Below are 16,171 nucleotides of genomic sequence, written 5' to 3'. Positions count from 1 at the left end.
TTTTACATATCTCTTTCAGAATATACCACCATCTTTAGACTTTGTGAGACTAAAATATTCAACGTGGTCTTCTGGATAATATTTTTTAATGCAAAGAAAGAATACAGGAGATTGGGAATCCCAAATATTAGTCCTTTCTGATATAAAATTGCTGTTCTTAAATAAATAGTGTATGTTGGAGAGGGTTGCATTCTTGATGACTTGGGATGGATGCTTTACTTTTCACTAGGATATAAGGAAGTTGAGAATTGGTACTATAAGAGTTTTTTTTTCTAAATTGTCTCATGTTGCAAGCAACAATAAATTACTTAATATAACCAGTGTATTAAAAATGAAATGTAGATCCCCCAAGAACATAAGACTATATATTATTAACATTTTAAATAACATAAATTGTAAATTTACTGATTTTTAGCAAAAATGTAAAATTCCTGGGAAAAAAATAAGTCTGACATTGACTACCCTGGGTCATCATAATATCATGGTAAGTGTCTGAACAAGTGGCAAGAATTCATGGTTTTGCTCCTGTCTGTAGTTAGGGTAGGTCCTTGGGCAAGTGACTTAACCATTCTTGGCCTCAATCTCCTTTTCTACAATATTAGAGGGTTTCAGAAGATGATCTCTTGTATTTTTTATGCTGTTCTATAGCATTAAAATGTCTAAAATTTCAACTATGTAAGTAGGGGCTATTTTAGTGCCGAACAGTAAAAAGTCATTCTTCTGTGAATTACTTAATGTTTCTACTCAAACCAGACTACACTGGTAAAACCTTTATATTTTGATATGCATATCTGGAGGTTATTGCCAAATTTCATTAGTGCCAAGATGAAGTTAATTTCCAGGTCTATAGTATTTAATATGTGAGCTGATTTTGCTGAATGGAGAATCAGTACCAGCGACCATGGACAGCAACTTTCTCAGCTCCCTCAAGAAGAGTTTGCACTTAGCCAAGCATAAATGCTAACAGAGAATTAGATTTCCACCATTCTCTTGAGGTGGCACAGACACAAAAAGACCTATAGGTCCTAAATGAATCCAGAGTGCAGAAGACTTGATGATACAAAAATGAGAGCACACCTGTTTTCTAAAGAGCCTGTAGTTCATCGCTAACAAACAGCATCTTTTTGACAGAGCCCAATATTGTTGCTAGAGAAAAATACTCAGAAGAGAATGATGCCCTGGGAAATGTGATTCTTCAGTCATTCACATGATTGGGAAACCAAGAAAACACCTATTCCACTCCAAGTCTCATGTGTTTGGTTGTACAGTGAGAGATAGAACTAAATGGCCTGAATCCCAAACCCACTGAAAGCGTGCTGATCTCCAAAAACCAGAGAGATCCAAACATGCCCCAGTCAAGAAGGTAGATCATGTCTAATCTGTTTCTCTTTCTCTAATATATAACCTATAAAATCAAAAGGCTTCACAAACTCCTTATGTAAATGAGAAACCTTTCTATGCACATAAGTGCTCACACTTTGGAGCCTCACAGGCCTGGGGTTTATTATCCTGGCCCTGCCTCTTGCTAGCAGGGTGGCTTCAGAGTATACTATTAATGTGAACTTCACAAAAGCAGACAATGGCATGAAAATAGACAAAACGGTAGATATTTAGAGTTTCTTGTTTAAGGAAGTGAATGGTGTCCCATAACTACTAGCTGCAGATCTCTCTAAGCCTGTTATTTTTCATCTGTAAAGTGAAGATAATAATGAAACTGACCTCATAGAGTTCTGAAAATTAAATGAGATAATTCACAGATGGCTGGCGGATCATAGGTGCTCAGTAAATGTTGCCTATTATTTGAAAATTGATTCACATTTCTATTTTAGTGGCTATTTCTTGCAGTTGATCAAAGTCTTTGTTTTCTTTGGTTTTAAAGCAATAAATGTGCACTTTTAAAGTTCAGAAACTGAAAGTACCCTAAAAAAAACAGATTGATTAATACTGTTGGAGTTCATCATCATGTTATACATTTCCTTAAATACTTAAAGTATCTCATTCCAAACCATTTTTCACAGACAGTGGGGTGCTGTTACTTTGTTTTCAGACGATGGGTATCCTTTGTGGGAATCTGTGGTTCTCATCCCAGACTAAGTGGGCAACTCACACTTTTGGATGGAACGTTGGAACACCAAAGAACTGAAGTGCGTGGGTTGCCAGATATGTTCATTCAAATGTTATGGAATTAAGCAGTCTGTAAACCACACATAATTTTTATTTCTTTATGGCAAGAAAGAACTGTTGGGATTAAAAAAAAAATGGGTGAAAAGCCTTGTCACTTAAGGTAAGGTGTCCTTCTTTTAATTGGCATAATTTTGAAGAGCATAAACGCATACAACTGTTTGTAGTAGTACAATGGTAACTAGTGGAAACGGCGCGGCGGGGGGCGGGGCAGGGATAAAGGGCAAATGTTAACCGCAGCCCTCCAGGTCTACTGGGGGCTGAGCATTCCCCTCCGAGAACAGGTGGAACTCTAATCTCTCGGGTGGTGCCACCAGTCCACACAAGTTGAGGGTTGCTGTGGCTTCTTCTCTTGAGTCGTGAACTCGTAGCAGCTCGGTTGGTGGTAGGAAACCCGAGGTGGCCTCAGGAGTAGAGCAGGACCTTCCTTATCCCCCTTTCCCTCCTCCTCCTCTCCCCAGCGGCTGCGACGGCAGTGACGGCGGCGGTGGCGGCTGCTGCCACCGCTGCTGCTGCTGCTGCTGCCGCTGCCGAGCTGGTCACCTGGGCGCCTGCGGAGCTGCCTGGCTGCTGCCGCTGCGGCGGCCTCTCGGAGTGCGAGGAGGGGGCGGCGAAGAGCGAGAATATCCATAGTAACACAGGATGCGCCCGGCGCCGAGCAGGAGCGAGTGCGGGAGGAGGAAGCCCCCGCGCGCCGGCAGCCCGCGGTGCTAGGCGCCCTGCAGCCCCCGCGCGCCGCGCCCGGGCCCGCGTCGCTCTCGCAGTTAGGGTCCGACTGAGTGGTAAGCCCTCCCCGGCAACTAAGCCGACACCTCCCACCGCCCCAGCCGCCCACCCCCGGGAAGCAGCGGCAGAACAATGGAGAGCGCCGCCAGCAGCCCTGGAGACGGCACTCGGGGGAGGACGCGCCGCCGCCGCCGCAGCTGCCGCTGCCGCTGCCGCCGCCGCCGCCGCCCGGGCTGGCGCGCGCCGCGTGGGGCCGGGCGCGTGCGAGGGCGCGCGGCGGGGTGGGGGGCGCGGCGGGGGGCGCGCGCGCGCGGGCCCGGGGAGCTGGCGGGGAGAGCCCGGCGCTCGGCGCAGCGCGGCGCGGCGCGGCCAGGCTCGGCGCCTCTCCCGCCCCTCCTCGGCGCGCTCGCCCTCGCCTCGCCGCTCGCTTGCGCTGGGGGCGCCCAGAAAGATGCTCAGAGGCAACGGCTAGGGGAGCGGAGGTTCCAGCCACATGTCCGCGTCCACGGGGGCCAGAGCCCGCCAGCCCTCGCGGATCCCGGCTCGCAGCCAAGCCCGCGGCCGCTGCCGTCGCTAGCGCCGACAGGCTCGGGTGAGTAGCGGGGCGGCAGCGGGCGGCGCGGGGCACGGCTTCCCCCGCTGCCCACGGCCCCGGCTCGCCAAGATGCGGTTGTGAGAAGTGGTGCTGCAGCTGGGGCAGGAAAGCAAACGGGAAGCCGGGTCGGAAAATCCGGGAGTGCTGCGGAAAGGGTTTGCAGGGGCATTTGTTGCAGCCCAGGCTAGCGGTCTCTACTGTGTGGGCTTTTTTTTTTTTTTTTTTTCTTTTTTTTCTAACGTGGTTTGGTTATTGGTTTTCCCTTTCCTTTCCTCGTCTTCGCGGTTGCGAGGAGTTTGAAGCGGTAAATTACTGGATGTCTCTCCAAACGGTTTGACTTTCATGAGTATATATTTTCCAAAGGTCATTTGTCTTCAAAATTAAAAAGCCATGTAATTTTCAGGTGCGCTTTGAATCACCTCTGAGGAGTAGCAGGAAGAATAGACACTGGAAGGGTTGATGTTGAGCGTGCCCTCTCCCCTCGTGTTTTTCATACATTGATTAATCGGAGGGGGACGTCGGCATGGACTTTCCAGTGGTACGCCTTGGAGAACAGTAACAGAGCAGCAGAGACCGCAGTTTACTGCTTTCGTCAAGGTCGGGTCAGCATTTCTATTGAAATCCCAATTTCCGTGGTTGTAACTTGGATGTAATTTTACTCCAGGCTAAAACTTGCCAAAGCTAAACAAGGACTTGTTTTTATAAGGATACTGCCACTGCCGCGGTTTTTTGTGTGGCTGGTTGGTTAGTTGTTTCTCTCTTTCTCTCTCTCTCTCTCTCTCTCTCTCCCTCTCTCCAAAACCAGCTGTCTGCAAACATGAGCCCCTAAAACAAATGGGCAGCTCAGGAAGGCTTTGCATTTTCAGAGATTGACCAGGAATGCTAGTCCTTCCTGCAGTTATCATTTCTCCTCCCTGAGCCACTGAGATGTTAGTTTAGAAGACTAAAAATTCAGTCCCAGTGTTGCATATACATACCCAATATGTTGTATCTGTAGAATGAAGGCATAAGAACTTTGAGCTCTATGATTCTTAGACACTTAGGTTAGTATACATGTTATGGGGACTCTTGAATCTGGAAAGACAGAATTAGAGGCAACAGTGTTGGAAGGGCAACATGAGGAATTAGGTCCAACCGAAGACTTGTCTGAACGTTGACACAAGTTATCAAGGGAGTCTATAATTCTCCTCCGAGAGTCCTGTTGAAGTTTGGAGCCGAAAGGGAAAGAGGAAAGAAAATTCGAAAACGTCTTAGAGGTTGCTTCAAAACCTGTGTTCTTTGTACTCAGCGGATGAGCTTCGGCAAGGAGATGCCAGTGGTGCTTGGTTATTTGAGTCCGTATTGTTGATGGCTGTGTGACAAAATAGGCTATAATGACTTGTGCTGGCATTATTCCACCATAAAGCCTTCTTCAGAAGTGATCTGTTCTGTTGTTCTGTCAGTCCTGAGTAGGACTTGGTGTGATGGCAGTGATCCTCCTGGACTCAGGTGGTGGAGAAAGGCGTAACTGGTCTGGTACAAATGAAATTGAAAACAGATGTATGCTACCTGGGAGACCTAGTGACAGTGTCATACAAAAACAGTGTTACAAAGAAGCTTCCGAATGCAGGGGGAGATAATGATTTTTGGAAAAAGCAGTGAAGAAGAATTAGAGCTTCGTGTTCAAGGATGGGAACTTAGTCCTGCCTTTGCTGATTGCCAAACTTAATTTTACCGCATTGGAATTACTTTGCTTGATGCACTTTGGCACTTTTAGTAGAAGCAATATTTTTTCCTTAATCAGTGATAGTAAAGTGACCATTCATCGTCACTTTATATCAGAAATGAGAGACCCTACATTGTTACGGTTCTGCTAAGGGGAACCAGAGAGAGAACAAAGTGTTTTGCCTCTACTTGGAGATCAAATCTCCATTAGAATAATTTTGAAATATAGCATGGTGCAATATTAAGTAAGATACTTGAGGATAATGAATTTTTAACAAAACTGTATAAATGCATTTATTTGTCAGCAATTTAAAATGATAATCACTTATTAACAATCTAAAAGTTTGCAGGTTTAACCAATTTTTCATACATTTCATACATTGATTTCTGATATATTTCTTGTCTATTAATTTACTGCAAATGGTATAGCAGGTATGAAATGTTAAGGAATTGCTTTCTTTAAGAGTGTAGTATTTGTTTAAAGTTACTCTACATGTTCCAAATGGAGTATAAATTAGTAGACAGTACATTATACAGGACAGGCACTCCCAGTAATCAGTTGTAATGTTATTATCCTCTTGTAAATGTTGGGAGATATTTTACAGTTTATTATCAAGTCATTCTCATTGCAGCATTCATTGAGTAAGCACTTTTGAGTGCCATGGGTTTTAAAGCAGGTTTATCCTTTCTCTAAATGTAAGGCAGACATGTTCTGCAAATGTTATATTGAAATCAATGCTTTGGCATTGTCAGTGTTTATAGCGCTGGCAGAGTCTATAGAGACACAGGGTAGAGTTTATTGATGTCCCTATTTCTGAGCAGATGCTAGTGTCAACACATGTCACAGGAATATCCATCAAGCCACTTAATGTCCCGGGAGGAATGAACAATTAGCAAAATTAATTTGGAGATCTGCTTGATTAAAGTCATTAATGGTCATGGGTAAAACATTTGCATTTCCATAGATATGTTTGATTTTTACATATTTTGGACCTACAGCAGTAACTCAGACTTACTTAGTATTTACAAGTGCCAATACCAGTAATCAAAGTACAAGGTCTTTCATAAGCCACCAGTAATTAACAGATGTGTGAACACAATCCAGATTTACCAATTGGCCAGCTATGTTTTCCTTCCATGGACAATAAACAATAACAAAGCATAAATGTTTGCCATTGACTTTAATAGCAGTGTATATCGATAAGCCTTGGGAAAAAATTGTTGCATACATATTTCTTTGAATTAGAGATTACATTAGCTGTGATATCTTTACACTTGTATTAATATTTGATTTCTTTAAAATGATTGCTTTCACAGTGCAGTACTGTCAATATATTTAATAATTTGCTTCAGAAAGAACATTTACATGAGTGCATTTATCTTCCCACATAACTGTCAATAATGCATTGTTCCAGAAATCTATTTTTATGTAGATGTAATTTTCATGTAAAAATTAACCTTTCTTATAATTCCAGTGTGAGATGAAAACCATTCTTGTTCATCTGATTTTTCTCTTCATGCAATTGTAAGATTTTTTTTAGAAGTCAAAATATGATTAAGCTGAGTCATTTTTTTTTAATTGTGAGGATATATTAGCTTGTTTAGATGAAACTCCAAGATTAATTCCCTAAAAATTTTTCCTAAAAATTCCCTAAAAATTCCTAGTTCTGGTATTTACAGAGCAAAGATTTACAGACTGTTTACTGGTAGTTTTCTTATATGAGAATAGGAGGAAATGCAGAGAAGGTCAGACCAAAACTTGAACTGGAAAAAGCAAAAATGCATTTTCTGCTTCCCCTTGGTTACCTAATACTTGGTAATATGTTTTTAGGTAAATCTCAAAACAAAGTTGTTCTATAAATGACTTTTATGGATACATCCTTTGGGGCTTGGAATTAATGTAACTAAACTGAAACTGCTAACCTCCCAGGACTAACCACAAGGATGTGGTCTGGAAAATCTATGACTGCATTGAGATTTTCCTGGAGACACCTCTGTCACTACAGACAACTGCCCTTGCAGTGCATAGAAAACTGTTAGAATCAGCAGGTGCCCCCAGAATAATCTCAGTGCTGCTTGGCTGTATGTTTAAACGGTACTTAGTAACATTGGTCAGGTGAGGGTTTTGTGGCCATTTTAAAACCAAGACTCTTGGCAGGAGAAAGTTGTATGTTAAGACTATTTGAGCATCCTCTCATTTTAGCACATTTCAGTTAAGGTAATTTTTTGGTTGCCATAAGTTCTGTGGTCTGTTCTTGGTTTTAATTAAGGCTTCGGAGTGACTCGCGTACAGTTGTAGCTGCAACAGGTGGTGAGTTTTGTGTTGTGTGAGCTTCATAAAAGTCTCATTTCCCTGTGTTTAGAAATCACGACCATGTTGTAGTTATTTTTCTAGAAATATAAAATGTAACTGCAAAAATAAGCTGCTTCTCTGTATCTCCATGATTCACTTCTCCAGAAAAGACTTGCAGACCATATGCAGTATCTCTTGGCTCTTAATGCATTTTTTTTTTTCTGTCCTAACTGTCAACTTAGTATAAAAATAATTGGTTCAAATTGTTTTCCTGTAGTATAGCTATCCCTCAGGAATGGAAGGTCTGGCATTGCCTCCCCAACATCTCCCAAGGGTTGGTTGATACTCCTGATATGAATGATGCTATTTATTTCACCCTACTGGTAGATTAGTCATAAACACTCATGCCAAACCAAATTTGGGACAAAGCTTCAAATTAAAAATATATAGTCCCTCCCAAGTTTCAACATTGTTTACACACTGGCTCTCCCTTCTTTTACCCACCCTGAAGTTCTCCAGTCAGGGAACCTGTCTTAGATGGTGAAATTTCCTCATCACTTATGGGAGAACCTCTTCTCCCCCATCTTCTCATGACCACTCATCCCTGACTTTTTCTTTCGTCTCATTCACGGCTCTTAGTTCTGGTATTTTTTCAGATCACACACATTCTTTAATCCTTTTCCTTAGTCCCCTCTCCTAATACTTCCAGAATACTGCTCTGTTTTTTCCTCTTTTACATTTTTTATAAAAACAGTGACCCAAGGGGCGCCTGGCTCAGTCGGTTAAGCATCTGACTTTGCTCGGGTCATGATCTCACTGTTCATGAGTTCAAGCCCCACATCAGACTCTGTGCTGACAGTTCAGAGCCTGGAGACTGCTTCGGATTCTGTGTCTCCCTCTCTCTCTGCCCCCAACCCACTCACGCTCTCTCTCTCTCAAAAATAAACAAACGTTAAAAAAAATTTTTTTTAAAAAACAATGACCCAAGTCATGACTGATGAGCATTCAGGGTCTGGTATGTGTGTTAAGAAAGGAGCCAAAAGCTATACATTTTATAAGTGAGCTTATATCCAATAAAAAACCAGGACCAGAAAGCTCTAGAGCCCTCAGAATGCCCTGAGGTCCCTTTTAGAATACCCACAAATATCTCCACCCATATGAAAGATAAATAATATTTGTAATTTGTTCACATTTAAATTAATCAAAATATTTCTTTTTAATTGTACATTATGCCAATGATAATTCATTATGTTGATTTGCTTGAATTTTTGTTGCACGTATGCAGAATTTTATTCCATTGTGGGTCTAGTAGACTTTTGTGAGCTAACTTTAATATTTAATTATTATTTATACTGTAGCTTATTTGAAGGAATATGCATTCTGAATTCTAAGCAACTGGCTTAAAAGACAGCTTTGCATATAAAAATCCTTCCTTTTAAGCCAAGAAACAATCTCTGTATGTATTCTTTCACTTGAGAAATATTTATTGGTTGTCTGCTGTCTTCTAGAAATATTTATTGAATGTCTGCTTTCTTGGGGCAGGAGATATAATAGTGAACAAAATAGACAAGGTTCTTGTTCTCTAGAGCAGGTATTTAGTTGGGAAGGAGTGATACAAACAAGTAAATAAATAAATGGAGAAAATAATCTCAGGTAGTAGTAAGTGTTGTGAAGGCCATGTAACAGGTAAAGTGCTTGAGAGTTTCCTGGAGAGGAAGGTGCTACTTTAAAAACGTGTTCAGAGAAGGTGTCCCTGAGACAGTGCCCCTCAGCCAGAGACCTGAATGCTGAGCAGGAACCAGCCATGCAGAGATTCTGGGGAAAGAGCTTCCCAGGCAGGCAAAGGGAACTGCATGTGGAAAAGCCCTTGAGGGAACAAATGCAGTGTGTTTGGGCAACCGAGAGCAGTCCTGTGGGGTTGCAGGTCAACCTTATCAGTCATGGCGAAGAGTCTGGGTTTTATTCTAAAAACAGTGTGGAACAAATGGAGAATTTAAAGCAGAAACGTGATTGCTTTACCTTTGAAAAGAATACACTTGCAGCTCTGTGAAGACTGGATACTACTTGGGCAAGAATAGACACACAGAGAAACCACAAGAAGACTGTTAAAGTAGTCCAGGTGAGAAATGATCGTGATTTGGACTGGGTTGTGGCAGTAAACAAAGAAGAGATGTGGAAAGCGTCGCAATTTCAAAGAGTGAAAAGCGTTTTTAAATTCTGCAAGTACAGGAAAATACAAAGAAGGAAATAGCCATTCTCCATAGTTCTCACCATCCAAAGTAACATCTGTTATTATCTTGGCATTTTTAAGGAAAATAATCACTGTATTATTTTTGATATTTTGATATGTGATAATTACTCAGGTGATGTGCACAATGCAAATATTAAAATTTTCAAATTACCCTAAATCCCACCACTCAGAAATAACCATCTGTAACATGAGACTGATAATCATGGAAGACATACTTTTTTTATGGCAAGAAGTCTTTATTTTCATACAGGGTGCCACTGCAGGTAACCATCAGAGAACACATGGCTGTTTACAGATACAGAGAACTGAACAAAAGTGTTTTAGCATGCTGTAAACTGTACATAGAAAACTGGTGAACAACTTCAGACACTGAAATTAGGAAATAAAATGGGTTAACACCATCTGTTGATAGGTTTATGAATCCCTCAGTGTTCTAGGCTGTCTTTACCTGCAAGCACAATTACAGTCGCTCTGGTGGCATATATCACTATGCATATATGCAAAGCGATTGATAAATAGATGCATGAAGGAAAGAAATACTTTTATAACAATGGCAACAGTGGAATTTTACTAGAAATGTTATTTTAAAAGAAGATGCCTTTTAATTTCTTATATTTAACAGCAGAAAAAATGGAGGTAAAAAAAGCTAAATAACTGTTGAACTTCAAATATCTCTTTACCACAAGAATTATTTCCTAAAAGATCTCCCCTGATGGTTAAGAGAAATGGTTATGAAAAATGCTAAGAGGTTTGAGCAAGAGTGAACTGAGCTTTTGTGGGACTTAAGAATTGAGAATTTAGGACTCCTCTTCAAGAAAATGGAGTATATTTCAATGGAACATTACACAGCCATAAAGAAGATGAGATCTTGCCATTTGCAACAACATGGATGGACCTGGGGGTATTATGTTAAGTAAATAAAGTAAGTCCGACTGAGAAAGACAGATATGATTTCATTCTTCTGGAATCTAAAAAACAAAACAAATGAATAATCAAACAAAAAGGAGAATCAGACCTATAAATACAATGAGTAAACTGATGGTTGCCAGAAGGAAGGGGGTGGGGGGGTGGGCAAAATGGGTGAAGGGGAGCGGGAGATACAGGCTTCTAGTTATGGAATGAACAAATCATGAGAATAAAAGATACAGTATGGGGACTACAGTCAATGGTACTGTAATAGCTTTGTATGGTGACAGATGGTAGCTACCCTTGGGGTGAGCACAGCATAAGGTATAGAGACGTTGAATCACTATGTTGTGATTCTGAAACTAATGTGACATTGTGTGTCAACTCTCAAATTTAAAAAACTAAAAAACAAAAACAACAAAGTCAGTGGTAGGGCTAATACCACTTTGGTTTGTTGCCCAATTCATGGTTTAAAGAATTACTAAGCTTAAGTAACGTTAACTAATAAAATGTTTAAAAAGAAAATAGAGTATATTTTACCAATTGTACAAAAGCAAGATCTTATGAAAGCTTTGCTGTGGAAACAACCCCCCTCCCACCGCTGGGGCCCGGGAGAAAGCAAATCACCCAAGTAGATGAAGGGCCTGGAAACTTAAGCTTCAGTAGCCGTACAATAAACCCACCTCACAGTTGGAATCATTATGTTTTGTAAAACTACATATTCCAATTTTAAATATGTTAAATTGATTCTTTGCAATAAGATAATGCAGTCGCATTATTGCCCATCTCCTATTCTCAGCTAATAATTTTAATTACTTTATATTGACCATGTTTATAATACTTTCTTTTCTATAATCATTAGTACTAAGTTTGTTTAGTATAAATTCTTTTATTAAAACAGACCCAGTGTTTCCCCATCCTGTAGTATAAGCGCCTGACTGAATTCTTTGATTCATCTCTGAATTGCCTTAATTGCTTTTTGTTCTTATTTTAAGAAAGATGAGTGGCTACTGCATTTCTAAGGGCTTTGGTTTGTTCTTGTTTTTGTTTTAATATTTGAGTATGTCCTCTTACTACTTTTATAACTGAACAATATGTGAGTATTGATATTCAGTATATATTATATGAGTATAATGTTCTTGTATTATGCTTTGTTTCCTTTATCATTTTGCAGCCATTGTTTACTAGCATTCACTATTTCTGTGCGGTCTGAGACCACCCTTTGTAAATGATTTGCCTTTTTTCTGCCTGGATCCCTAAAAATTCTTTCTTCCTCTTCGTAGGTCAGTAGCATTGCTAGGATATATCCAGGTGTTGAATGCTCTGTGTCAAAATTTTCTGCATTACAATATGCTCTTGAAATCTGCTGATACTGTGTCCTATCTTTGAATCCACTTTCTATTGCATTTGTATTGTTATCTACTTCAGGGACATCACTTATCCTTATTTTGGATCATCTTTGTCTCTCTTCCACATTTATTAATTCCTCATAATTTAATTTTTTGTTATTTTCATCTGCATTCACAGTGAGTATGAAAATCCTTTCTCCTGTGTCAGTAATTCCATTTTCAGAACTGTCTACTCTGTTTCCTGATGTTTCTAATTTATTGATTGATTTTGAAATGATGCTCTTTGGTCCCTATTTGTTTCCATCAGTCTGCAGTCTCTCTTTTCATCCCATTTCATTGTTTCATCAATCTGTCTGTAAGCTTCAATTTTTACTGAAACCATTCTTCTAGGATAGAAAGTTCGTGTGAGGATTTCCTTCTTTTTCTCTGAATAAAGTTCTTCTAGATTTAGTTTCTTATACTGTGACCCATACATTTTATTTTCTTCCCTTCCTCCCTCCCTTCCTCTCTCCCTCCTTCTTTTCATCCTCTCTTCTGCTCTCCTGTCCTCCTTCCTTGCAGATTGGCCATAATGTTTTTCTTGCTGATGCTTGGGGAGCTCTGCCTAGACATGGTGTAAAGTAACCTCTTAAATCACTTCCCACTTTTTTGGGGACCAGTTTGCTTTCCTCTTTCAACTATGTTTTACTATCTGGGTCTGTCCACTTTCCTGAAGTCTGAAGAGATTTGAGTGGGTAGAAATTATAGAGAGAGGTAGCTCATGCTCTGTGCAGTTTGGGTTATAGATTTCCTGGGCTGTGCTAGCTCACATTTTGCTCAATGTCCTCATCAGCCTTCTTTTCACCAACTTGGGAGGGGATAGGTGGGAAATACCAAGGACAGCTTTTTATTTATTTATTTATTTATTTATTTATTTATTTATTGTAATTAACTAAAGGGTTCTGTATGAGCTAGTAGCTACTCTGGAGATAACCTATGATGTCATGGGTTTCCTCATTACTGTGGGCAGCCCTGCCATCTTCAGTTCCATAGAGTCAGCTCTTTGCTCCCTTTCTCCCATTTCACACATTTCCATTAGAGAGAAGAAACCGATAAGGATATTCACTGACTGTACTTTTCTCTAAATTTAGGATTACTAGTGAAAACGTTCAGAATTTTGTTGACTCACCTCTCTAGGGAGTGAGAACAGGATTAAAAACCAAGCAACATTGTGCCCTTTTTTTTTTTTTTTTAAGTCCTGCTCCAGAATCTTCTGTTTCTTTCCTTGGATACTGTTTTTTGAAGTTTGTTCATACGTATATGCCTTTTCTTGATTGGTAACTGTCTGGTTTTTTTGTTTTGTTTACTAATGTTCACCATTTTCTTCACATTTTGCTAGGCATTTATTTAAGAAGGGAAGTTCTGTGAGGCAATTTAAATTTGTCATCTTAAATCAGACTCTGGTATATATTTTGGAGATAGAACATAGACATCTTGGTGATGAATTAATTTGAAAGATGAAGGAAAGGAAGGAGCTATGAATGACTCCTAAATTTCGGGTCTTAACAACTGGGTAGATGATGAACAGATTGGACTAAGGTGGGAGAAGGAATCAAGAATTCTGTTTTATGCATTTTGAGTTTGAGAAACTTGACATCCAGATGAAAATGTCAAGCAGGTGGTTGGATCAACTAGTCTGAAACTCAGAGGAAAGATGCTCAGCATATAGGTGGTACCTAAAGCCATGTGCCTGGATGAGATCACTTAGGAAGAGAGAATGTAAACATAGGGAATCCTACAGTGAATATGTACTAATCAAGATGTGTTCATGTATGAACTCTTTAGGCTCAGCATAAACTGTTCTTAGTGTAACAAATGTCTGAAATCTTTCATTATGAACGTATCAGGTTAATGGTTGGCATGAACTAGTGAGAAATGTAGACAAGAGAACATTTTAGAGATGGGAAATTTTATACTTCTAGATCTACACAGTAACTAGTAACTGAAGTGTTACCTTTCAAAGATCATTCAGACTTGCTTTTAGCTATTAACACTTCAATGAAATATAATTCAAAGTGATAAAGATTTGATTTTAAACAAAAAGCTATAGATTATTCTTTGTAAAGACTCAATTTTTCTGTTTTCAAAGTGAATCTGTATACATTTTTATTTAATAAGTTTTGTAATTAAAATACAGCTTTTGCTCTTAGAAGATGTGCATTGTAAAGAACTGCTATATTTTGAAGTAATGTGCTTAGGGGAAAGAACACTATTCCAGATTAAGAAACAGATTCCAGATCCAACTCCTCCAGTAAAAATTACAATGATAAAAAAATAACAATATCAGACACACAGAATCCTTTCACTGTGACATGCCCTGTACTAAGCACTTTGCATATATTTACTTTTTTAAGAAGTTGTAGTCACACGGCCTCCAGCTACTTAATCTCTCTGGACTTTAGGCTCCTCATTTGTAAAGCCAGTCTTCCCTCTAGCTCTAAAATTCAGCATAATGTGTCTTCAGTTATACAATTTATATCAAGAAACATAAAAATGTTTTAGTGATATTATTAACCAAAGCAAATGGAAATAGACTCTTTTATAGTCAGGGGAAGATGAACCATTATATAACAAAGGTTAACTAGCATCAAGAGTAAATTATGGAGGTTTTGGTTGAGTAAGAAGACTCCATCACAAACATCTTCCCTCATGCTTTTCCTCATGCTATTTCAGATCCTACCCTTTGTGCCAGGTCATGTCTGGCACTTTTTCCTTGCAGCCTTTCAATTAGAAATAATCCAGCCTCTCTCTGCACACCCAGTTTTTTGTGCCTTGTTTGTGGGTATTCGCATACATACGTTATATTCCCTATGAGACATTAAGCTCTTCGAGAGCAGGGACAATAACCTTTATGACATCATTCATCACTTTTTAAATTCAGTTGTCTATATATGGACAGGGTACATATAGTGAACAAAATTTAGGCTTATTCTCTACAGAGTGAAATCATTTTATTCAAACTAAAAGCATAATATTTTATGATAGATGTTGATCTGGGAATCAAGACATGGATCCCAGCTCTGTTATTTACCAGCTTCTGTGGCCTTCCAGTGGGTCGCTCTCTTAGCTTGGATTCCCATCAATCAGATGGTGATATTGATATGGATGTTCCCTGTATTACAGAGCTGTGAGCATTGAATGAAATTAATATATGTGAAGTACTTGTGAAAAGAAAAACACCTTGGAGCCTTATAAAATATTTCCATGCTTCTCAAGCAAGATGTGGGGGCATATGACCAGATATCTTCAACCAATTCTCTGAAACATTGGGGTTTATGAACTGCTGCCTTCCCTAAAAACCCACACCTCAAACTCAAACAGATAGTTTTCTGCTTTCATATTGATTTTGAATAAATATGATTTATTTAGCACATTTAGTGCAGAGTACTTCTCAAATCAAAGAAGATGACTTTGGTAGTAATGTGAGAATGAGTAAAATCCAATGAAAAAAGTTTAGTGGATTTCACTACCAAGTACCTAATTTATAATTTCATTTTTTAAATTATGCATCTTTATGTTAATTCCATGTAATCATTTGAAGAACTTTTCTGAACTGTGTCTCTGTCCACACAAATATAAATGAAAGCATCGTATGTTATGTCAACACAGGAATGCAGCGTAAGCGGTAGGTTTGAGGTACTGTGGAGACATTGGCAGTCACAGCCATATCTGCCCACAGAACATTCTCTGCTTGTTGCAGAGTCATCGGCACACGGTTTCCTCTCTCTCACATGACCACCATCATGCAGGCCACGGCCAGTCACCTGCATTGTACCCCAGAGGGAATTGCTTCCACTCTGGGGCATGAAGACTGGTCACGTGCTGCATTATGTAGACCCAAGATGCCAAATGATAAAATTGTCCCAATTATCTAGTGCTCTTACAGAGAGATTTTATGTAAGACAGTCCTGAAATCCAGATTTTTAGTAAAATTAAACCAGAACTTAGATTAGCTGGCAAGCCAGACTCCCCCAAATGATATAAATTTAATGCATTATGCTGCTTTATGAAATGTAAGAGTAATTGGGATCCCTGACAGTGAACTAATTACTCAGAACAGTATTATTTTATTTTAAATAATCAAACATCACCCTTTCAATAAATAGAATCTGTACATAAGCTCTTGT

The 16,171-nt window shown here is 39.6% G+C and overlaps 1 protein-coding gene across 18 annotated transcripts in view; it reads left to right on the top strand.

Annotated features, from left to right (window-relative positions):
* Nucleotides 1-16,171, top strand: part of ANKS1B (ankyrin repeat and sterile alpha motif domain containing 1B) — a 1,079,287-nt gene that overhangs the window by 928,816 nt on the left and 134,300 nt on the right. The window contains exon 1 of one of the 18 annotated variants that reach the window (XM_060656673.3): nucleotides 2,846-2,963. The exons of 15 other annotated variants lie outside the window; for them this stretch is intronic. The gene's annotated coding sequence lies outside the window, so the exon portion shown is untranslated. Of the gene's footprint in view, nucleotides 1-2,845; nucleotides 2,964-3,208; nucleotides 3,500-3,969; nucleotides 4,100-16,171 lie in introns of those variants that run through there. 2 more of the 18 variants (XM_081796222.1, XM_060656674.3) reach the window with 2 other exon arrangements.

This window comes from Panthera onca, chromosome B4 (genome assembly GCF_046562875.1).
Source record: "Panthera onca isolate mPanOnc1 chromosome B4, mPanOnc1 haplotype 2, whole genome shotgun sequence".
Classification (NCBI taxonomy): Eukaryota; Metazoa; Chordata; class Mammalia; order Carnivora; family Felidae; genus Panthera; species Panthera onca.
The sequence above is the reverse complement of the archived record's forward strand: the minus strand, read 5'-3'. Positions and strand labels throughout refer to the sequence as shown.